The sequence below is a fragment of the Cervus elaphus genome, chromosome 13 (assembly GCF_910594005.1).
Source record: "Cervus elaphus chromosome 13, mCerEla1.1, whole genome shotgun sequence".
NCBI lineage: Eukaryota > Metazoa > Chordata > Mammalia > Artiodactyla > Cervidae > Cervus > Cervus elaphus.
Window position 1 is genome coordinate 44,355,443 of NC_057827.1, and position 26,164 is coordinate 44,381,606.

General features: G+C 38.6%; 1 pseudogene; it reads right to left on the minus strand.

Moving 5' to 3' along the window:
- Positions 1–971: 971 nt before the first annotated feature.
- Positions 972–25,188, minus strand: LOC122706417 (annotated as a pseudogene).
- Positions 25,189–26,164: the final 976 nt, after the last annotated feature.

A 26,164-nucleotide genomic window follows, 5' to 3' on the forward strand; every position in this document is an offset into this window, starting at 1 on the left:
AATGAAGAATAAATGTAGAAACATTCTCTCATACCGTTTCTATTCCACTGGCTCTGAAAAATTCTATATCCAGCCTGGAGCTATGTTTAGACAACCATAATACAACCCACACAGAAAAGTTAAAATTCCAATTGATCAAAAGGACATTTCCCTATAATGGAAAGAAAATGCAAACAGGTTAAGTACTCAACAATTTGTTTTAGTAAATTATGGTGCATCAACATGACAGAAAATTATTCAATTTCCAAAAATGATAATTAAAATGATTATATGTGGTATGTGGGAAAAGAAAATGCAAAACAGTTTACACACACAATTGCATTAAAATGCATCTGCTTGTGGAATGTTACTTGGGAGTAACATGAAAAAATTTTAGTAATTGCAGTGGGGACTGCAATTCTGGCGTATTTTTCTTTTCAAATTTTTCTCTAATGATATCAATGGGTCATCTTGTAATTGTTTAAAGTTTGGTGTTTCACAGTGCTCTGGGTGTGGTTGCTAAATTAAGTCTACCATCTTCTTTGTTCTTCATACTTTGTTACAATTAACACAACCCAAGACCACAAGAGCTGTTTCATGCTACTCTCCTTGAATGTTTTCCTGCTAAGTCCCTTTAGTCATGTCCTGCTCTTTGCGACCTCATGGACCCCATGGACTCCCACTGCCTGCCAGACTCCTCCATCCATTGCATTCTCCAGAATACTGCAGTGGGTTGCCATGCCCTCCTCCAGGGGGTCTTCCCAACCCAGGGATAGAACGTGTGTCTCTTGTGTCTCCTGCATTGGCAGGTGGGTTCTTTACCACCAGCACCACCTGGGAAGCCCCACTGAACTTAGTGACATCAACAAAATATCTTACAGTCTGGAATCAAAAAAACTTTAATACAGAACATTTCATTTAATTTACTAAGTTTTTCTTCACTAGCATAGCACCATCTCTACTACTTCTTTTATTTAATAAAGTTTCATTTTTCAACAGATACAGCTGGAGGGACCTGTTCGTGCATCTTTGCCAGTGGCTGGGGCATCTCCACCCTTGGCGTTGTAAGATACTTGATCTCTGTGCTCTGAAGCCAGCTTAATAAATCCTTTACCAAGGAGCTCCTGAAAGGCTGCCCTGGCCAGAGAACTGGGAATCCTTAGTCTCTCAGAGATGACAGTGAAGCTATGAGCTTCTGGTTGGAAACTTCCTTACAGAGTTTGTCAAACAAGTCTACATTATTGAGCTGGTCTCGAACTCTGTGTTTGGATCACTTCTTTTTGGCCTTGCCCCCAGATTTGTTCACTGGATCTTTGTTTTTCTGGGCCGGCTTTCTGGCATCTTTCTTCTGTCTTCCTATTGTCCTTGGGCAGCAACAGTGAAGTTCGGAGAGCAAATGCTACCACTTAGCCTCACTAAGCTGTTGGACAAAAAGTCTATCACTTCTGTTGGCATATTTTTGGCTACTGGAAAAATAACAATGTAACAATTAAGAGTTATTACATTATTAGTAATAACTTAGTCTAGTGGTTCAGACTCCATACTCCCAATCCAGGGGGCCAGGGTTCAATTCCTAGTCAGGAAGCCAGATCCCGCATGCAACAACTAAAGATCTCACGTCACAAGGAAGATCGAAGGTCCTGGGTGCCACATGTAAGACCAGCACAACCAAATAAATAAATCTTTTAAAAAAGTAGGGCCTGTCTTCTTCCTTCTGGTTATATTATCTTGGATGAGTTACTCATCCTCCCTGTACTTCACTTCCTTGTCAGAAAAGTAAGGTGACAATAATTGTGGTAATATTTCCAACTGAATATTGAATTCCAATTGTGATGACAATTCATGGGGTTGTCATAAAGATGCAATGTGATGATCCATGCCAAGTCTGACCTATGTGCTCAATCACCAGGAACTATTTATTGTTCTTATGCTTGACTCATGGTGGGGTACAACTATTCCTAACACCATTTATGCAGTTCTGGGCCACTCTCTCAACTTCTCCTGGCCTACGTCCTTCTTTTTATCTTTTATTCATATCTTTTTAAAATCTGAGTTTACTAGAGAGCTGTCTGGAAATGATATCTTCTTCTTTTCCTTGTTTTTTTTGACTGGATCATTTGTGATGACAACATCAGAATTCTATTAAGTAAAGAATCCTGTCCTACTTGAACCATATTTTCCTCAAAGAGTTTCATGTCACAGAATCATGCCCATCTTTTTAATGAACTTTTCCAAACATGTATTCCTACAGGTTGAGGTTCATATGGAATGTGTCTGGACTTCATCCTCTCTGGCTATCCTTAACTGAGGTGAGGATAGCCTTAACATATATAAGGATATCCTACATATCCTTAACATGTAGCTTTTTATTCTTCTAAACTAAAAAAAAAAAAAAATGACAAAAATGGTATACAAATGAATAAAAAAATAATAAGCAACTCACTTCCTCTTCCCCCAGAGGCAAACATTATGTGTTGTGTGTATTCTCTGGAAATACTCTATGCATTTTGATGTACATTATATTTGCATACATATACATGTGTGTACATGTCACATTTTAAACCTCAACTGGATCAGACCATACACCCTACCCTACAGGTCACATTGTAGTCAGAAGTATACCTTGGAGATTGTTTCTTATCAGCACAAATAACATTTCATTTTTTCTACAGCTGTGTCATTTCCAATATATGGATGAATCCTAATTTTTTTCACCAGTCCCGTATCAATGTTCATTTGGGATATTTCTATTCTTATGTTATTACAAACATTCTGGAATAAATGTCTTTAATGTATTACATATACAGTTTGAAAGTGAAAGTGGCTCAGTCATGTCTGACTCTTTGCAAACCCATGGACTGTAGTCCATGGAATTCTCAAGGCCAGAATACTGATGTGGGTAGCCTTTCCCTTCTCCAGGGTATCTTCCCAACCCAGTGATCAAACCCAGGCCTCCTGCATTGCAGGTGGATTCTTTACCAGCTGAACCACAAGGGAAGCCCAAGAATACTAGAGTGGATAGCCTATCCCTTCTCCTCTGGATTTCCCAGGAATAGAACTGGGTCTCCCGCACTAACAAATCTGCCTGCAATGCGGGAGACTGTGTTCAGTCCCTGGGTTGGGAAGATCCCCTGGAGAAGGGAAATGCTACCCACTCCAGTATTCTGGCCTGGAGAATTCCATGGACAGTATAGTCCATGGGGTCGCAAAGAGCCGGATATGACTGAGTGACTTTCACGTTCATAAATTGAACACATAATATATATATACAGTTAATATAGTATATAAATAACCATACAGCATATATAATTTTGTATTCTTCCTTTTCCACATATCTTACATTTTGGAAGTTTTGGAAACTTACTTTCAGTTCTCCTGTTATATATAAAAAAATGAATATCATCCTTAATAATTCAGATGTCATAAGAAATGTCATTCTGATTCATTGTAATTCTAACCTTTGAGGATATAGGATATATTAGAGTTGTCTAAACAAAGCTTCCAGCAGATTATAGAATTCTGCAGAGCCAATGAGATGAGAAAAAAAAATGATATAAATATTTCTTCTCCTTAGCAAACTATTTCTGTCAGTGACAAGTAAGTTCCATATTTAGAGTTCTCAAACAAAGAAACTTAAGGTCACCATCTCCATTATAGCAAATCTGTGAATAATATTTGTTAAAGTCCTGGAAACATAAAAGCTGATTCAAATAATACATGCATTAATTGAAAAGTACAGTCAAACTGTGCCCCAAACAAGTTGTACAAAGTACTTGACTTCCTCAACTTTCTCATTACCCTGTCCATTACCAGCAAATTTTATCTTATGGTCAAAATTTGACCATGAGCATAAAGTTTTCTATGTGTATCCTTAACATTCTGAGAGATAAATCAAGAACTGTTCTCTGTACTGTTTTTAGCCAAACAGGTCTTTGAGAAAAATGCAGTTCCATCAGAATCCCTTTTTACCGACATTCTGAATTGACTGTCAGATCCTGGATGGCCACCAGTGAACAAGGGGAAGACCTGGGAATTTAAACTAAAGGTGGCCCTGCCATGCAGTATCATCAGTTCATTCTTCTAATGATGAACCAGCTTTATTTAACCATGTGGATCTGATTTGTTTACTGTCTCTAGGTTGTAATGTAGTTAATAAAAATGAAGAGTGAATTTTCAGATTTGTTACTAGCTTTAGCTACTCTTTAATGCCTTAAGACGATAAAGGTTCTAGGGCAGAAAATCAAAGGCTTTTGGCTCTTTCCAGACTATAGATCTTAAGTTCTGTAGCACTTCAGAGACAATGGCTGCTGCCAAGAGAACTTATCACAAATCAGAGAGGCATTTCTCAGTGGGAAGAGTCTCGCTTCTCTTTAAGTGTACAGTACAGTATCACTGCACTGAATCATCCCGCACACAGAATCCAGTGTGAGACACTATACAGTTCATCCATTAACTCAACAAAAAATAAGTATCCACTCCGCCAGACTCTGTTCCAGGTCCTAAGATAAGGATATGAACAAAACAAACAAATATTACTACTCTCCTGGAGCTCACATTCTAGTGAGGTAGGGTAAATCAATAAACAGAATATGTAAAATATAAAATATATTGGACAGTAAGAAGTGCTGCAAAAAAATAAATTATACTTTAAAATTAATATAGGCAATCCAAAAAAGGTTGGTAGATTGTTTCAATGTCTTGGTTATGATGTTGTATAGTTATCTTTGGGGGAAATGAGGTAAAAGGTACGTGGGATCTCTGTTTTATTTCTTACCATTGTGTGTGAGTCTACAATTCAGTTCAGTTCAGTCACTGAGTCATGTCCGACTCTTTGCGACCCCATGAACCACAGCACGCCAGGCCTCCCTGTCCATCACCAATGCCCAGAGTCCACCCAAACCCATGTCCATGGAGTCAGTGATGCCATCCAACCATCTCATCCTCTGTCGTCCCCTTCTCCTCCTGCCCTCAATCTTTCCCAGCATCAGGGTCTTTTCAAATGAGTCAGCTCTTTGCATCAGGTGGCCAAGCTACTGGAGTTTCAGCTTCAACATCAGGCCTACCAATGAACACCCAGGACTGATCTCCTTTAGGATGGACTGGTTGGTTCCCCTTGCAGTCCAACAGACTCTCAAGAGTCTTCTCCAACACCACAGCTCAAAAGCATCAATTCTTCTGTGCTAAGCTTTCTTTAGAGTCCAACTCTCACATCCATACATGACCACTGGAAAAACCATAGCCTTGACGGACCTTTGTTGGCAAAGTAATGTCTCTGCTTCTTAATATGCTGTCTAGGTTGGTCATAACTTTCCTTCCAAGGAGTAAACGTCTTTTAATTTCATGGCTGCAATCACCATCTGTAATGATTTTGGAGCCCAGAAAAACAAAGTCAGCCATTGTTTCCACTGTTGCCCCATCTATCTGCCATGAAGTGATGGGACCAGATGCCATGATCCTAGTTTTCTGAATGTTGAGCTTTAAGCCAACTTTTTCACTCTCTTTCACTTTCATCAAGAGGCTCTTTAAACTACCGCACAGTTGCACTCATCTCACATGCCAGTAAAGTAATGCTTAAAATTCTCCAAGCCAGGCTTCAACAATATGTGAACCGTGAGTCTACAATTATCTCAGTAAAAATTTCCATTAAAATTTTTAACTGGAAGGTCCACTATTTAAGAGTGATCAGATTAGGGTTTACTGAACAGATAACAGAGAGCTAAGACCTGAAATTGGTGAAAGAGCAAGACACGGTGCAAGATTGCTCCAGTCAGAGGGACTACAGGACCCAGATAAAGCTGGCCTGTAGGGTTCAAGAAGTTGCTGTCAACAAGAGTGGCTAGAAACAATGAATGGAAAGAGCAAAATAAGGGGAGAGGACACTTTATAGAATCTGGCTTTTACTCTGAATGAGGGGGAAAGCAACCAGATGGTTCTGGGCAGAGGAGTAGCATATCTGGTTTTATTAGTGTAATTCTGGTCTCTGTGTTAATATTAGACAGTAGAAACCAAAGAATTAACTACAGTATCAAAACATGCATAGCATTCTTTCAAATCACTCAGACGCCAAGGTAAAATACCTCTGTCTATGCATTCTGAATTCACTGACTCAGGGAGTTTTCTCAGATTCACAAGAAATAGTTTCATAGAAGTTTTCCTAACCCATCAGGAGACAAAATAATTCAATCTGACTTCTGTGCATGAACTCCTCCCATGAAGCTTTGCTTAAATTTTTTTATGCCATCAGTATTTAGATTCTATGAAAGGAAAGTAGCTCCAAGAAGTTACCATGGGAAAATGTTCCTCTGAAAAACCAGTATGTTTCTTCTATTTCCCAAATCACTTTTATTTTTTTTTTTTTTGCTTTTAATGTGTTAGTAATATCTCCTGAACTTGACAACTGAAGAATCAGTAAGCATCTGATAGTATAGTTAAAAACAAAGTAATAAAGAGAAAACAGGGGCTTCCCTGGTGGCTCAGTGGTAAAGAATCTGCCTGCCAAGGCAGAAGATATGGGTTTAATCCTTGGTCTTAGGAAGATTCCACATGCTGCAGAGCAACTGAGCCCATGCACCCCAACTACTGAGCCTCTGCTCTAGAGCACATGAACCACAACTACGGTAGCCCATGTGCCCTATGGGTCCATACTCACAAACAAAAGAAGCCACTTCAATGAGAAGCCTGTGCATCGCAACTGGAGTAGTGCCCCCTCGCCGCAACTGGAGAAAAGCACGTCCAGCAAGGAAGACCCAGCATGGCCAAAAATAAATAGATAAATAAATAAAATTATCTTTAAAAAATAAAGAGAAAAAATAGCCTTTTCCTTTGAGAATGATAACTTAAATGTTAAAAAGTAAGTGGTAATTGATAATTTAGATAAAGATTCTGCAAGAGGTTTGGTTTTCACAGTAATTGTTCTTCAAGATTGGTAGCATCTTGAAATTACCGAAAACAAGGAATGTAAAGGGTGGTTTATACAAGATTGTAGCAACTAGAAGTTTCTACCAATTCGTACTCCTATAAACCCAAGGTACAAAGATGATTCGTGTCCATGATGGTTCATATGAGGAGCTGTAATCCTGAAACATCTTCTGAGTCACCTAACAAAAACTACCCAATATAGTATTTTGAATATGTTATTAACTTTGAACACTTTAGGTTTTCAAATTGTGTCTGGCATGTTTGATGATAAGCTATTAACCAGAATATTTTATTACTCAGAACTAACCATTATTCTCTATCTGTGTGGGTTTACAGCATAAAATATCAAAGGTAGAATGTCTAGACTCAAAATGTAAAATCTAGTCATTAACTATTTGTAATGAAAACTTCTTAAGACTGATCATTCTAGAGGCAAATCATTGAATTTCTGAACTGTGTTTAGTCACCAAGTCATGTCTGACTTTTGTGATCCCCGTGGACTGTAGCCCACCAGGTTCCTCTGTCCATGGGATTTCCCAGGCAAGAATATTGGAGTGGGTTGCCATTTCCTTCTCCAGCTTTAGAGATTATCTAATCTAATTCAACAATACACATATTACACATGAGAAAATCAATATCAAACAAGGTTAATATATGTATAATAATTAGTGGTAGATGCCCAAATAGAGCCATTTTGCCAAGCTGACGAAAGACGGTAGAATTCAAAGCAACTAAATCTCCTAAAATCTTCAGGGCAGGATCTCAGAGGAAAGGGGCTTGAATAGAGAAGGAGTTCAGAAACTTAAACAGGATCCCTTAAGTTGGGGCCAAATAATGAGATCATGCACAGGGTGAAACTTGACAAGGCTGGGCAGAGAGGAAACACCAACGAAAGAAGAGCTTCTGGGAAAAGAACAATTACAGAGAGCTGAACAAATGCTGGAGCTGAGGAAGTCTCTTGTTACGATCAGCCAGAGAGCTGTGCTCCGAAGGAGGAATTGGTGCCTGTGGAAGAAGAAGAGACAGCCTGGTGTCTTCTCTCTGCTGTGTGAGGGTACAGCGAGAAGGTGGTCATCTGCAAGCCAGAAAGAGAGTCCTCAGCAGCAACCAAATTTGCTGGCATCTTGTTACTGGACTCCCCTGTCCCTAAAACTGAAAGTAAATGTCTGTTGTTTAAGTCACCCAGTCCACGGCATTTTGTTATAGCAGCCCAAACTGACTAAGACGACTCTCTGCCCACTTTCCCACCTTCTCTACAGCTTTATCCTCCTTGACTTCATCTTTAAATGCAGACCTCCCAGACAGAGGGAATATATGTATATTTTATAAAAATATGTAAATAAAAATAAAAAAATAGAAGAAAAATGTAGATGGCCTCTCTCCGACCCCCATACTCACCAGCCCTTTCCATCCAACTCAGGGCTTTTATACACATTGTTCTCTTTTAGGAAAGTTCCCTCCTCTTTCTCACCAGCTTAAATATATATATTTCTCTCATATCTTAGTTTCATCATCACTTCTTCAGGGATTCCCTTCGCCTACTTATCTGACTAGGTCAAATCCCCTATTATATGCTTTCCTGATAACACATTATTCTCATGAGTACTAAACACCGTAGCAATTTATGTCCTTAATTTTTTAATTTAGTATTTGTCTTTTATACTAGACTGTGAGCTCCTGAAGGACACATCGAAAGCCCTCAGTAAATGTTTATAAAATGAATGAAAGAATGAATGCTCTCACAAAACAATGATTTAATAAATTGCTTGCAACAAATATCCCTAATGGTCAATATGTATTTGTTGAAAGAATTTATGAATCTACATATTCTTCATTGTTTTGCCTACAAAATAGGTGCCTGCCCTGCTTACCACATAAGGGTTGTAAACATATAATAAATAATTTAAGTATTTGAGATTAAAATTTTAAAGACATCTGTATTCGTTTGAGTAGGCTAAATAAACTGCTGAATCAAACAGATGCAAATATGTAACGGCTTGAATACAACAGAAGTTTATTTCTTGTTTATGTAACAGTTCAGAACAGGTGTTCAGGTCAGCAGGCAGCTTTTCTACATGCACTGATTCAGGAACCAAAGTTCCTTCCATCCTGTGGCTTCTCTGTGGCCACAGAGAATGGAGGAAGAATTCTTATTCTCCAAAAGGCTCCATCCAGAAGTGGCAAACATCATGTCTATTCATCAGGGAACTGACTACGATGCCATCACTATGCAGGAAGGAAAGAACTGACTCTGCAGGCAGGTGGTAGTGGTCTCTGCCACCACCACCTCAATTCAAGACCTCTTACTGTTTTAGCTTCGTTGTGCTTTTTGAACAGGTGGCAAATACAAGTATTCACAACATTCTGGGTTAAAATCAGGTCAGACCTAATGGCAATGAACACTTTCTCTTATTATTTCCTATTGGCAATAGCACCCCAAGCTTGTTCCATGATAATTTCATTGTGGAAAGTCTTTTCTGTGTTCCTCAAAGTAAGAAAAAAAAAAGAAAACATTGAGGGAAACATACCCAGAACACTACTTATTCACAGATAATTTACATGATCTCTTCCAGTGACAGTTTAAGTGTTATTAGGACTAAAAGCAGATTGACTCTTTCAATCTAATCAGTTCTTAATTATTTATAGGCTGGATTATCACACATTTGCCCCTCCAGATCTATCCTCCACCCTTTTCTGTGCCTCAGAAGGCTGACTGTATGGACTAAATCAAATTGCCTCCCTTACCCTCTGGCACCCCTTGGGAGAAAAGAAAATCACCAACAGGGGATCAAAGAAAGAAGTGTCACCACAGACTGGCCGCAGCTCCTATTAGGAGGTCCTCCCCAAGAACTCTCCCTCTGCAAGGACTAATAAGGGCTTCCTGTCCTGCCCATTTAGAACCAGAGGAAGTGTCTCCTTGTTGGCCAGCCTGTGTATTCCAATACCTCTCCTGATTTCTCTAGATCCTACCCATGCTTTGTAAATCATTTCTTCATTAAAATCTCCTCCAATTATTCATCTGTTTTCTGCTGGGACCATGATTTCTCAAAGTGGTCCCACAAAATCCTAACTCTGAAGTTAAAATATATATTAGGAGGGCTCTGTGACAACCCAGAGGGGTGGGATGGGGTGGGGAGGAAGTTTAAGAGAGAGGGGACATGTGTACACCTATGGCTGATTCATGCTGATGTATGGCAGAAACCAACATTGTAAAGCAATTATCCTCTAATTAAAATTTTTTTAATTTATTTTTTAATTGAAGGATAATTGCTTTATAGAATTTTGTTGTTTTCTGTCAAACCTCAACATGAATCAGCCATAGGTATACATATATCCGCTCCCTTTTGAACCTCCCTCCCATCTCCCTCCCCATCCCACCCCTCTAGACTCATACAAAGCCCCTGTTTGAGTTTCCTGAGCCATACAGCAAATTCCCGTTGGCTATCTATTTTATATACGGTAATGTAAGTTTCCATATCCTCCAATTAAAATGTTTTAAAAATATACACTTTAGGTAAAATAAATTTTTAATGCACCTAGCAAACAGCTTTGTAAACAGTAGATGAAACAAAAAAAATAGACAATTTATATATTATATGCTGCATTTCTTAGATCTTTTTGATCATGGAACTTCTCCATGATCTTTTTCAATCATGGAACTTATTTTGAGAGCATCTGAGGAAACTGGTATTCTAAAGAATGCATCTAGGAAATTCTGATTTATACCAATAGAAATGAGAGAAGAAAGACACGTATATAATTACTATACAATGACTAAGAATGCTCAAGTTGTTTACATTCTGGCTTTAAAATATAGTCACTCACTCACTTGAGGATGGCATGCTGTGTATATGTGCCTGTACACACACACACACACACACACACACACACACACACCCCTGCGCACGGGGGCTGAGTCCACTGCTCAGAGCCCAGGACTCGCCTCTCAGACTTCATATCAGGTGTAGGTCCTTGCAGAGAACCTACCGAGGAAGCCTGTCCTCAGAGATACGCATTCTTGAACCACTATGGCTTATAAGAGACCCAATAGATTAGGGAACAACAAACTGTAGAGAAATTTTGTCACAGAGAAAGGGCATGGAATTTACAGAATTGGTGGGATAATTTCATTTAATGAACTGTACCTGTGACACCTTTATACAGAAATGACTAACTTTCCAATTGAGGATTTCAGAAACACTCACTTTGGAAAAACCCCAAAAGACGAGTTTTCTCAACTTAAAGACTATACTCGACTCAGCCCAGATCGTCAGTAATTTTTAAAGAATTTAACCTCCAAGAAGATAGTGTTGCCCCTTCTCTTCTTTGTTCTCTCTGATTCCATCCTGATAGTGCCCACCACCCTGCATAACTGTTAGCTTAATTCTGTCCCTTAAAGCGGTGTGGGCTCCCAGAGGAAAGAAAATGAACCCTGCAGTTTTTAAAGCCTTTACATTTGACACAGTTTGTGCTTAATAAACATTTTTGAGCAAGTGAAAAAATACTGGCTGAGTGAATGTTTCCTTGGTAACCTATTTCACCATCAACCCTGTCATAAACTTTCTCAAGATTTTTTTTTAATGTGGATCATTTTAAAAGCCTTTATTAAAGTTGTTACAATATTGTTTCAGCTTTATGTTTTGGTTTTTTGGGCTGAAAGGCATGTGGGATCTTAGCTCCCCAACCAGGGATCAAACCCTCACCCCCTGCACTGGAAGGTCAAGTCTTAATCACTGGACCACCAGGGAGATCCCTAAAGTTTTTCTTAATACAAACTCAAATGCCGTCTTGTGATTAGAAGAATTCCTAAAAGATATGAAAAGCTAACCACTCTGGACAGAAGTACAATAAAAAAAATAACAAGATTTTTTTTTTTTTGCTTTTGTTCATCGTATTTCTTTTTAATTTTCACAGAAGAAAACTATACAACCATTCTTGCCAACGTATTTCAATTCCACAAACTGTAGAGTTTAAAAAAAATTCCTCCTCCTAGATACAGGGCTAAGCAAGCCAAGTAAATGAGTGAAGCAAGGTATTTTGGTGTGAGACCTAAAATGAAGGCCCAGCAATATGTGCTGCCTAGATATCTGGAGAAATCAAGAGGGCTTCAAATGGCCTAGCTGAAAGTTCTCTTTCCCACTCTGCCCCATGGATAAGGTCTCCTAGACAAGCAACCATTCTTATTAAGGCCTCCTGGTACAGGTCCTTCTCATCTCTGAGCAGGAAGTTTCAGTTCCCCACCTGCCTACAGAGTTATTCAGACTAGCCAATCACACCTTCCTATAGGAACCAGAAGTTGCCTCACCCTTTAGATATTTAAATGCCTGCTTGTTCACTCTCTTCCTGAATGCATCCCTATGTTGCCTTGCATGGCAGGAAGGCTGATGGTATATGCGATTCAAAAATTGCTGTCATCTCATGAATCCAGACAGAAATGGTATGGATCTAACAGAAGCAGAAGAGATTAAGAAGAGGTGTCAAGAATACACAGAAGAACTATCCCAACAACAGCAACAAAATGTAATGGCCTGGATAACCACAATCGTGTGGTCACACACCTAGAGTGTGACACACCTAGATTTCACACACACATCTTGGAGTGTGAAGTCAAGTGGGTCTTAGGAAGCATTACTATGAACAAAGCTAGTGGAGGTGATGGAATTGCAGCTGAGCTATTTTAAATCCTAAAAGATGAGGCTATTAAAGTGCTGCACTCAATATGCCAGCAAATTTGGAAAACTCAGCAGTGGCCACAGGACCAGAAAAGATCTGTTTTCATTACAATCCCAAAGAAAGGCAATGCCAAAGAATGTTCAAACTACTGTACAACTGAGCTCATTTCACATGCTAGCAAGAAAATGCTCAAAATCCTTCAAGCTAGGTTTCAGCAGTACATGAACTGAGAACTTCCAGATGTACAAGCTGCATTTAGAAAAGGCAATTGCCAACATTCACTGGATCACAGAGAAAGCAAGGGATTTCCAGAAAAACATCTACTTCTACTTCATTGACTATGCTAAAGCCTTTGACTGTGTGGATCACAACAAACTGGAAAATTCTTCAAGAAATGGGAATACCAGACCACCTTACCTGCCTCGTGAGAAACCTGTATGCGGGTCAAGAAGCAACAGTTAGAACCAGATATGGAACAAAGACTGGTTCAAAATTGGGAAAGGAGTACAACAAGGCTGTATGTTGTCACCCTGCTTATTTAGCCTATATGCAGAGTGCAGCATGCAAAATGCCAGGGTGGATGAATCACAAGGGAGAGTCAAGATTGCCAGGAAAGATATCAACAACCTCAGATAAGCAGATGGTATCACTCTAAAGGCAGAAAATGAAGAGGAACTAAAGAACCTCTTGATGAGGGTGAAAGACGAGAGTAAAAAAGCTGGCTTAAAACTCAGCATTCAAAAAACTAAGGTCATAGCATCCAGTCCCATCACTACATGGCAAACAGATGGAGAAAAAGTGGAAACAGCAACAGATGCTATTTTGTTGGGCTCCAAAATCACTGTGTACAGTGACTGCAGCCATGAAATTAAAGACACTTGCTCCTTGGAAGAAATGCTATGACAAACCTAGACAGCATGTTAAAAAGCACAGACATCAGTTTGCCGACAAAGGTCCACATAGTTAAAGCTATGGTTTTTCCAGTAGTCAAGTACAGATGTGAAAGTTGGACCATAATGCAGGCTGAGCATTGAAGAATTGATGTTTTCGAATTGTGATGCTGAAGAAGACCCTTGAGAGTCTCCTAGACTGCAAAAAGATCAAACCAGTCAATCCTAAAGGAAATCAGTCCTGAATATTCATTGGAAGGATTGATGCTAAAAAGTGAAAGTGAAGTTGCTCAGTCACGTCCGACTCTTTGCAACCCTATGGACCGTATGCAGCCTAAGCTCCCCTGTCCGTGGGATTTTCCAAGCAAGAGTACTGGAGTGGGTTGCCATTTCCTTCCCCAGAGGATCTTCCCAACCCAGGGATTGAACCCAGGTCTCCCATATAATAAGCAGATGCTTTACCATCTGAGCCACCAGGGAAACCAATATTTCTGCTGAAGATTCAATATTTTGGCCACCTGATATGAAGAGCCAACTCACCTTGATGCTGAGAAAGATTGAAGGCAAAAGGAGAAGGGGACAGCAGAGGATGAGATGGTTAGGTAGCATCACCAACTCAATGGACATGAGTTTGAGAAAACTCTGGGAGACAGTGAAGGACAGGGAACCTTGGCATGCTACAGTCCATGAGATCACAAAGAGTCAGACGTGACTTAGCGACTGAACAACAACATCTGTCCACTGTCAGCATCACATGTTCAGCCACCAACATGACCCTAGAGTGGGAATCCTTTCCTCACCAGTGTGGTGAAATTTGTTATTTTTTAGTCATTTAGTCATGTCTGACTCTTTTGTGACGCCATGGACTGTAGTCTGCCCAGCTCCTCTCTCCACAGGATTTTCCAGGCAAGAATACTGGAGTGGGTCGCCATTTTCTTCTCCAGGGGAATCTTCCCGACCCAGGGATCAAACCCTGCATCTCCTCAAGTCTTCTGCATTGCAAGTGGATTCTTTACCACTGAGCCACCAGGCTCTAGGAGGCCATTAAAACAGGCTATGGATCTGGTATAGGAAAAACAGCTGCCAGAGGAAGACATGTAACAATACCCCTACTGCCTTAGAGCTAGGGAGTGGGGGTGTGTGGAGGAAAGGATGGGACAAGTCCCAATTTAAATAGGCAGCTGCTAGTCAGGAAACTCTGGGAGATAGTGATGCACAGAGAAGCCTGGAGTGCTATAGTCCATGGGGTCGCAAAGAGTCAGACACAACTTAGCGATTAAACAACAATAGCAACAACAAGTCAGCACTAGTCTACTGCTTATAGGCAGGAATGGAGACCCAGAACTGCCAAATTTTCAAGTTTTCAAGAGACACAGGGAATACAGATTTGTATGTCCACATCTCTCACTTTTTAAAGGTCTTTCTTTCACTCAAACAAAACATACGTGAAGGGGTTTTGTGGAGTCCCAGCTTGCTGACTTTATTTTTTGGGGGCTCCAAATCACTGCAGATGGTGACTGCAGCCATGAAATTAAAAGACGCTTACTCCTTGGAAGGAAAGTTATGACCAACCTAGACAGCATATTAAAAAGCAGAGACATTACTTTGCCAACAAAGTTCGTCTAGTCAAGGCTATGGTTTTTCCAGTGGTCATGTATGGATATGAGAGTTGGACTGAAGAAAGCTGAGCACAGAAGAATTGATGCTTTTGAACTGTAGTGTTGGAGAAGACTCTTGAGAATCCCTTGGACAGAAAGGAGATCCAACCAGTCCATCCTAAAGGAGATCAGTCCTGGGTGTTCATTGGAAGAACTGATGTTAAAGCTGAAACTCCAATACTTTGGCCACCTGATGCGAAGAGCTGACTCATTTGAAAAGACCCTGATGCTGGGAAAGATTGAGGGCAGGAAGAGAAGGGGACGACGGAGGATGAGATGGTTGGATGGCATCACTGACTCAATGGACATGAGTTTGGGTAAACTCCAGGAGTTGGTGATGGACAGGGAGGCCTGGTGTGCTGCGGTTCATGGGGTCGCAAACAGTTGGACACGACTGAGCGACTGAACTGAACTGAGCTTGTAACTTCTGTCCTAGAATTTAACTCCAGTCCCTAGTATACTACTCTGATCCCAACACACAACACTGCCATTGTGCCCTTTAATACCATGTACTTATCCTTCTAACACATCCCACTAACATTACTGATTCAAGTTAGGTTTACCCTACCTTAAAGTTCAAAATTTCAGCCATATTTGTCTGTTGTAAGTCCCCATTACATATTAGAGTATTTTGTTTTTCCACCCAGCAGCAATTAACTGCACTGAATTTTATCTGGCCATATGCCATATTTCAAACTCTTTCAATTACTAGATCCATGTTAGAGTCTAATAATATCTTCCAGGTCCTTGCCAATTGACTCAGCTTATGTTGTTCTCTCCATTATACCATTACAAACATTAAGAAAAAGATTAAGGATCATAACTTCAAAATAAGACCTCTAAAACACTTGTTATGTTCCTCCCAAACTGACATAACACAAATAATAACTTTCTTAATTATTTCCAGGAAACATAATAGAGCATTTCCCCCCCCAGGATGTCACTTTTCAAAGACTAGTAAATAGTAGTTTCAGAAGAATAAATAGAGTTTTACTACGGGGAAAACAAACAGTACTCTTTAACCATGCTACAACATTTTAATGTGTTCGACGAATTTAAACACATATTTAGAAGAAACAGTTTTGAAGCACAGTAATTCATTTATTCCCTCAACAAATTTTTTTTGAGAATCTACTATGTTTATCACCGACTCGATGGACATGAGTTTGAGTAAACTCCGGGAGTTGGTGATGGACAGGGAGGCCTGGCTGCGATTCATGGGGTCGCAGAGTTGGACACGACTGAGTGACTGAACTGAACTGAACTATGCTCCAGTCACTATTTGAGACACTAGGAACATATTAGTGAACAAAACAGAATAAAATTTCTATTTCCATTGAGTTCACATTTCATAGTATTAGGTAGAATATAAAATCAAATATACTTGTTAATTATAGCTGGGTAAAAATATGTAAACCAATGGACAAAATCAGAAGAGAATGTGCAAAAAAAATAAAGTAGTAAGTAGAGAAAGTACAGATTATTTCTTTCTCTATTCAAAATAAAATCCCTGAATCCATAATAAAACAAAATAATGATAAAAATAAACAACTCACTGGTCATTTATGAAGGCTGCTAGTGTGCCAACTCATTCTGTAAATTGATAAATAAATAGATTGATCATTGTGTTAAGTCTGTTATGGCTGCTTTCTAACAAAATATTTTGTTAGAAATACTGCTTTTATTTCTAACAAAATACCACAGACTAGGTAGCTTATAAACAACAGACATTTATTTTTTTTTTTCTAATTTTGGAGGCTGGTATCAACAAGGAGTATAAATAAAGCCAAATGAGATACATGCCTTCAACATCACAATGAAATAGAGAATGTCATGAATTTCAAATCACCTAAAAGTAGAGAAATAAATTCCACCATAGCTCCCACCAACAATGCAAGTCTATGAGTGTAGAGAGCAGTGACATAGGAGCCTTAAGACACTCGGTAAAAAAGAGGAGAAGACAGCAGAGGATTTAAATGAAACACAAATAAAATTACCCCCAGAAAGAAAAAGTCCAGTGTAAGTACCAAAATACTGAACACAAGTATTTGCGACCCCATGAACCGCAGCACACCAGGCCTCCCTGTCCATCACCAACTCCTGGAGTTTACCCAAACTCATGTCCATTGAGTCAGTGATGCCATCCAACCATCTCATCCTCCGTCGTCCCCTTCTCTTCCTGCCCTCAATCTTTCCCAGCATCAGGGTCTTTTCAAATGAGTCAGCTCTTCGCATCAGGTGGCCAAAGTATTGGAGTTTCAGCTTTAACATCAGTTCTTCCAATGAACAAGATTTAGTTGTACATGGCACCTGACAGAAGAAAGGGCCTTAAAAGTAAAAAGAACCAGAAGAGCGAGAAGAGGAAATGTTAATTCTGGAAGAGAAAGAGATAAATAAAGAAGAGACGGGGATACTTGGAAGGTGACAGCAAAGGGGAATAGGAAATAAAAAGTGAAAATAAATAAGCATTCTTCAGAAATAAAACATGCCAACCTGTCTTCCACCCAGTACCAAGAAAAAAAAAACAGTGAGCATAACTAATATTTAATACTGTAATTCAATAAAATTTTCTGGAAATAAGAGAAAACTTAAACCTACTGAAAGAGCCCTTCATTTGCCTGAGACTATTGACCTATAACATCAAAATTTAAAGGCTAAAAATATTCCTTAAAGTTTCAAGGCCAAAAGAACATCAAATTACTTACAGGAGTAAGAAACTTTAGATTGGGATAAAGTTTCATAAGAGTAGCATATAAAGCAAAGGGCCAACATTTTCAGGAAACTCAAGGAAAGAAATCATAAACCAATAATTGTATAGCATAATGTTCTTCAAGCATCAAATATATTTTAAAAAATGGTTATGAATGTATAGGAAACTCAAGAAATACAATACTCAAAAGACCTCTCAAAAGAGTCTATTAAAGCAGGAGCTGGGAGACTACAGTCCATGGGTCTACTCTGGCCTGTGACCTATTTTTGTATGGCCTATGAATGAAGAATGCTTTATATTTTAAAGGATTGTAGAAGATGGAGGAGGAGAAGGGGATAAGAAAGAGGAGAAAGAAGGGTAAGAAGGAGGAAGAATAGGAAGAGGAGGAGAGGGAGGGAGAGGAAGCAGGCAAATTGCAGCAGTAAAGAGTGCATGTGATATAAAAATATTGAATCACATACCTGAAACTAATATTATAAGCCAACTATACTTCAATTTTTAAAAAGAGTGTAAAGCCTAAAATATACATTCTCTGGTCCTTTTACAGAAAAAAGACTGTTGACCCCTGTCCCAGAGGATAACTTTTATCACAGCAAGAAAGGAATGGCTGAACAGCAGTAAACAGACACGGTGAGCAGTTCTCGTATCTAATGGCAGAACTAAAGAATAAAGCAAAGGTAGGGACAGGGTTGTGAGAACAGTATGTGAACGTTCTATGTTCTGACAAAGCAGAAACAGTGCAACTTTCGAAAAAGGGAAGTAGAAGAGAGAGATGTGGAAACAGTAGAAAAAGGTCAATGAGTATGATAACGGTAATAGACAGGAGTCAGGGACATCATTTAAAACTGACAGACCAGCTAGTAGAAAGTAAGAAAAGGGGGATTAAGGGCACTCTTACAGGGATAAGTGCAAAGATAACCAAAAGGATAACAATACAAATTTTGCTAAATATTAAACGTAAAAATTTTAAAGCAAAGAAGACACATTACATAGACTGACACCATGAAATAACTGCATCCGGTAATTGTAACACTGGGCTTCCCAGGTGGCTCAGTGGTAAAGAATCTATCTGCCTGTCAAAGAAGAGATGCTGGTTTGATCCCTGGGTCGGGAAGATCCAGTGGAGAAGGAAATGGCAACCGACTACATTATTCTTGCCTGGGAAATCCCATGGACAGAGGCACCTGGGGGGCTACTGTTCACAAGGTTGAAAAGAGTCAAACCCAACTTAGCAGCAAACAGTATTTGTAACATTAAATAATATAACAAAGTTGAGATAAAACATATGTTTCATAAGATATAGATATAAACTATAATATATCAGATGTACATTACAATATTAACAAAACATATCAATAAACTTTAATGGGCTTAGCTTGTCCATTAAAAGAAAAAGAATTTTAAATTGGCTCATAAATTGAAACGCAACTCTATGCCATATAAATTGTTGTTGTTCAGTTGCTAAATTGTTGTCCGACTCTTTGTTGGCTATATAAAGGAGACACCCCTAAAACACCATTCAAAGAATGTTTGAACATTCTTCGGCATTGCCCTTTATGAATCCATATTAATAAATAAATACACACCTACGTAGGTAAACAAAGAAGGTGGTGGGTCTTTCCTGGAGAAGAGGGATGACTAATACATGAGGGGGCAGGGCCAGCTCCACAGGGCCCCATGCGTGGAAAGGCTCCAAGCTTGGTTTCATGCTCTGCTACTGCCACCTTGAATTTCTTAATACTTCTGTCTTTGAACTTGTATTTTTTAAGTGAGGTCCTATGGGATAGAGGATCATGTGGGCAAGCAGAGGAGATGTACTCAATATGTGTGTCTGGCCCTCCTTGCCACCCCACTGGCTTCTAACATCCCTTTGTCCCATGAGCACAGAAATTCCAGAGGACTCCATCTGTGGGAGGTCGGCGAGCCTCAGAACGAGGACAAGGTAAGCGTGGTTTGCCCACAACTCAGTGGGGGCACTGATAGTCCTAAAAGGCCGTGCTTCATGTTTGAACTGGAACTTACTTCAAACACAGAAAGAAGGAAATGGCATTAAAAGAAACAAGAAGGACCTAGGATACCTATCATATCCTTTTTTATTTGTGTTACTTCCTTGTGTTTGCCAACCACTTAAACTGAAAGTGGTGACAGAGAAGGAAAGGAAAAATAGGGCAACCCATGCTGCTTTTGCTTTCAGTCTTACTCATCAGTAAGCCAAAAGTACTGTTGGTAAATGTAAGCATACTGAGAAGCAAAATAAAAATAGCTGCCTTCATTGTGAGCAGTGTTTCCAATATTCTGTAAGAATGAAACAAATATGCATATAAAAGCTATAAAATACAGATTGTGTAATATCATATGATTCCACATATGTTCTTAAATTTGTATTTTTAAACTGACATTGCACATTGTGTACAGGAAATTTTATTTTAAAATTTTAATAAAATTACATTTTAAATTTTTCTTTAGGATGATATTACATAATACCTAAAAAATACCAAGAGAGGAAAAGTTTAAGTAACTATACAGTGGAGAAACCACAGACTCCCCTAACCAGGTGATCAAAATTAACCTCACCAATTATAAGCAGGCAAATATGATACCATGAGGAAGATGCAGCATTTTTATGTGGAATTCCAACTGGAAATAAATACCCTGAATCTAATCATGAGAAAGACAAACCTAAGTGAAGAACATTTGTTAAGATAATTTGCCTGCTTTCTTCAAAACCGTCAATGTCATGAAAGACAAAGAAAGGTTAAGGAACTGTACCATAAAGGAGATTAACAAGTCATGGCAGGATGTCCCTGGCATCCAGCGGTTGAGACTCCATGCTTCCAGGGTAGGGTGAGAGGGGGAATGGGTTTGGTTCCTGGTCAGGTGTCACACACCACATGGACAAAGAAAAGAAAACAAAAAGACATGACAACTAAATGCACTATGTCATCCTAGATTGGATCCTTTACTAAAGAAAGGGGCAGGAAATTTGCTATATAAAGGACATTATGGAACAATTGACAAAACTGGAATACGGACTGATAAAAAATATTATACCAGTGCTAAACTTCCTGAATTTGATAACTGTACTGTAGCTATATAGTGATTACACATGAGTATGTTAAGACTGAAATACATATGTATATCTTATATATATATGTATCTATATCTATATTTATATATATATAAAGAGAGAGAGAATGAGACTGTAAATGTGGCAAAAGGTAAAAAATTGGTAAATCTGAATAAAGGGCTAGGGTATTTCTTTGTACTATTCTTGAAACTTTGAAATATTTGAAAATAAAAACTTGAAAGTGTACATTAAATCATATTCTTTCCCCTCTCAAATTCTTGTAATGATTTTATGTCACATTTGAAATTGAATGCAAACCCTAACCCAGATCCTTATGATCTAATTGCTCTGCCTCTATTTTCCACCACTGCCCCCAGGTCACTAGGATTCAGTTTCACTTGCCTTCCTGCTTTTCTTCACATACACAAGTTCCACCTTAGGGTCTTCATAACAGCTGCTCCCCCACTATAACACCTTGCCCTGATCTCCACAAGGCTGACTCCTTTATCTTATTCAAGCCTCAATTCACACATGTTCTTTCCCAAACAAATATAAAGTGCCTGATCCCCAACCCAGCCATTTTCCATCTCTTCCCTCTATTTTATTTTTATTATGACAATTATCACTACCCCGTGTCTCATGTTTTCATTCGACTATTGTCTATTCTGCTAAAATGTAAACTCTATGAGGCCTTATTTGTCTATTCTTTACTATATTTTCAGTGCCTGGAGCAGTGGAACACAGTGGACAGGTTATAAGATGTTTGCTGAATGAACAGATTTTGCAAAAAAAAATCCTTGTGTATACATACTCATGTATATTTTAGTGTAAATTTCTAGAAGTGAAAACTTGGACAAAAGCATGCATGTGAATTTTAAATTGTCAACATCCCTCCAAAATCATTTCACCAATTTACCTTCTCAACAACCCATGAGACTCTAATGTATTCACTTTTTAAATTTTTTAGTATGGTTACAAGTATATTCAACTAATAATAATTCACTATGTTTTATATTTGTTTCATGCAAATTTCTGTATCTGTTTTACTACAATAAAAACGATTTTAAAACATTTCAATATCATAGTAATAGAGAACATACTTGGAGAAATTCAGCAAGTAAAAGTCAAGAGTGATTACTGGATACAGAAGGTATCCAATGTTATTCATGCATAGGTGAATATATTTTTGCAATTTTTTGACCATGCCAAGGAAAGAGTTGGATGGCAGAGGCCCAAAAATATGTGCAATATTTGAAATTGCTTACATTCAATCATAAACTAGCAAAATCTTAATGTAAACTTTCTAACAGAAGTTTTAAAGGAACTGTCTTCAAAAATGTTTAATTGTTTTAATGTATTTCGCTTATGAGTTTTATGACTTTGCAATAACTTTTCCTGAAATAAAGAAATGTAAGAGTATATTTATTACCAAATTAAAAGTATTTAATTTCTAAGGACTAAAGCACTAAACTTTGTTCCAATGACTTCAACAATATTAACAGTTCAACAATATTACAACATAAGTTTAAGAACCATAAATATCAGTGAGGCTAAAACTCAGAAGCTATATTGACTTCAAGTGAAGATCAAAACGAGAATCTCAATACTTTGGGGTCTAATTATTCTTCAACTAGATGAAGGGCAACTGTCTTCTTCCACAAGGGTGGTGAAGCTTGCCTTTGTTTTTGTTTTGTGTGTTTTAGGTTCTGTACTTGATTAATTCCATGGCCACAAATGATATATTTGTTAAAAAAAAAAAATTACAGTGGATATTTGAACTCAACAAGCTCTCTTTAATTTTCTGCAGTTCTTATAAAATCTTCAAGAAGAAAGCAATAATTAGACTGGCACCTCTGTGACTACTCAGTGAAAAGAAAAATAAAAGTTTTGCTAGAAGGAAACCCATGAGGGAAGAAAATTCAACCATCTGGTACCAACATTTAGGCTGCAGGATTTTGTCTTAAAAGTCAGTCAGATCTGAGCCACAGAACCCATTGGTTCCACTCCAGAAATACAAAAAAGGAATTCAAGGATCAGTTATCAGCATCATTTCTCAGTTTGCTGGCAGTACCAGAATTCTAATAAAGTGGTTCAAAAGTTCCTTGAACAAGTTCCTCAGCTAATACATCTGAATGGTTCCCTACTACAGTTGCTAACCATTGCTGAACATACAAAACAACCCAAGTCCACTGAAAAATATTTTTCCTTTAAATATTTATACATATACAAACACACAAACATGTCATGTATAATGATTTAGGAAAGCCATGCTTCTGTTGCTACAAACTGCAAACTCAATTTATTGAGGTTTTACTATGTACCATGTTCTATTGATACATTGAGGGCTTTACATACTGCCTACTTCATCCACAGAAACTCTGCTAAGTAAGCATTATTTTCTCCCATTTTACAGTCAAGAAATTAATGCTAAGAGACAAATATGATTCGCTCAAGGTCACATGGATAATATGTAGCTGATCTAGACTCCTGACCCACTACTACAGGTTAGCTGTTCTCCCCTCATGGACACAAACCTGAACAAATAGGGAGAAGCTGTCAAGTCAGCAGAAAATGAAAGGGAAATTAGCCATATTTCCAAGGCTTCCACATAGAGAGAGGTTCTTCCACCATGATACTCTTTGCCATAAACCACCCATGCTCAGCCTTGATCAGTGTGAATTAGAGGTGTGAGTCTCATAGAAAAGAGCAGATACCAAAAATCAATGAAGATACGTGTATATTTTGGAAAAGTCATCAAGAGATTCTGATACCCTGGGATCCTGACCCAAAGCTGAGAATCGTTGAAGAAATGTTAGAAGACTAGAGAATTTTCTTCCACCTATTTTCTGCATCTTAGACAGTTGGGTACGGCTTATTTGCTGCAACTTTTCATCATTTGGGGCTTCCCTCATAGCTCAGTTGGTAAAGAATCCACCTGCAATACAGGAGACCCCAGTTTGATTCCTGGGTCAGAAAGATCCACTGGAGAAGAGATAGGCTACCCATTACAGTATTCTCAGGCTTCCCTTGTGACTCAGCTGGTAAAGAATCTGCTACAATGAGGGAGACCTGGGTTTGATCCCTGGGTTGGGAAGATCCCCTGGAGAAGGGAAAGGCTGGCTACCCACTCCAGTATTCTGACCTGGAGAATTCCATGCACATTCCATGTGACCCATGGAGTCACAAAGAGTCTGACACCACTGAGCGACTTTCACTTTCACTTCATCATTTGAGTCCAAACTCTTTTAACTGGCTGAAATTTCCCAAACTGCATGGCTTATGCTTAGGATTAGTTTCAGACTCAATTCTGTTTTGTTCTTTTTACTTCTTTTTGGCCATTTCATTCCATTATGAGCTTATTTTTAGTGCCATCACCTTTTCATTGAAATTCATATATATGCACATATACATACACACAAAGATATACATAATTCTACATATATTCAAAAGGATATACGTAAGTTTTGGCCATTTCATTCCATTATGAGCTTATTTTTAGTGCCATCACCTTTTCATTGAAATTCATATATATGCACATATACATACACACAAAGATATACATAATTCTACATATATTCAAAAGGATATACGTAAGTTTTAAGCAAAATAAGATAAAGATCTCCCTGTATGACTGACAATCTAAAAAACAGAACATGGCTAAAAACTTGTACCTGCTTATGTGTGCTCTCGCTATGGTGGAATGTGCAGAAGTGCACAGAATATACCTAGCAGTACCTTCTGATTTCCATGCTAGTGAGTTCCATTCCTTGTTTTTACTTCCTTTAACCATTTCCTTCAGGCTTGTGTGTTCATTATATTTTAATATTTATTTTTATTTATCTGGCTGCAATGGGTCTTAGTTGCAGCAGGCAGGATCTTCAATCTCTGTTGCAGCATGCAAACACTTTAGTTGCAGCATGTGGTTTCTAGTTCCCCAACGTGGGATTGAACTTGGCCCCCTGCATTAGGAGTGAGGAGTCTTAGCCACTGGACCACCAGGGAAGTGCCTGAGTATTCATTATTGACTGATGGATTCTACCAGTAGATATTTTAATGAGTAAGACTGGCCTGTAATTTTCTTTTCCATATTGAAATTTGGCTGGATTTGATACCAAGGCCAAAGTGGCCTCATAGAATAAATTTTTCATTCTCTGAAATAATTTGCGCAAGTTTACTTCTTGAAAATTTGGTAGGACTCACCTGTAAAACAATCTGGGTGGAGTTTTCTTCATGTGAAAATACTAACTGCTGGTTGAATTTTTTAGTAATTTTAGAACTATTGGGGCTTTCCATTCTTTTTGAAACAATTTGTTTCTAGGGTCTATGGAAGAAGTTAATTCTGGAAAACTTAAAGCCTATATTTCTTTAAATATTATCTAAACACTCTCACTCTAACTGGGACTCCCAATTAGATATACATTAGATTTCCTCATACATCTACTTCTTTTTCATATTTTCCAATTCCTTTTCTTCCTCTGTTGGGGTGATAATGGCTGTACCATATCTAGTGTTAAACACATTTATTGAGGTTTAAAATTTTAAGCAATGATATTTTCCATTTCCAGAAATTTCCTTTTATTTTCAAGTCTACCTATTCATTTCTGATAGTCTTTGTTGCTTACTCATCTTTACAACTGCTTACATTATTTCTTTAAACATTTGTAACATGGCTGTCCTATATTCTATAAGTGACAATTCTGACAGCTTTGAGACTCTCTCTCTTTAGTTGCTAAGTCATGTCTGACTCTTTTGCGACCCCATGGACTGTAGCCTGCCAGGCTCCTCTGTCCATGGGATTCTCCAGGCAATAATACTGGAGTGGGTTGCCATTTCCTTCTCCAGGGGATCTTCCAGACCCAGGAATTAAACCCGGGTCTCCTGCACTGCAGGCAGATTCTTTACTGACTGAGCTATGACTATGGAGATCTAAATCTGTTCATTGTTTCTGCTGCCTCTCATTCATATTGGCTTACCTTCCAATGTGCAAAATGATCTTTAATTGTGAAATGATTGCTTTACCTGCAAACTGAATCATTGAAGATTTCCTCCAGAGACAATTGCTTCTTCTGCTCATGCTGTATGTCCGAGGCTCAGATTCCTCACACAGCCATTAAGCCAAGGCCCGATATCTTGGTAGCACTATGATTTATACTTTTATCTGCCTTGTGCTTTCACTGCCCCTGATCTATTGCTTGCTCTATTTGTGAATAGAGGGTCCTTTGAGACTTCTACTACCTCTTATGAGACCAGACATGCCTCCAAGAGTGTA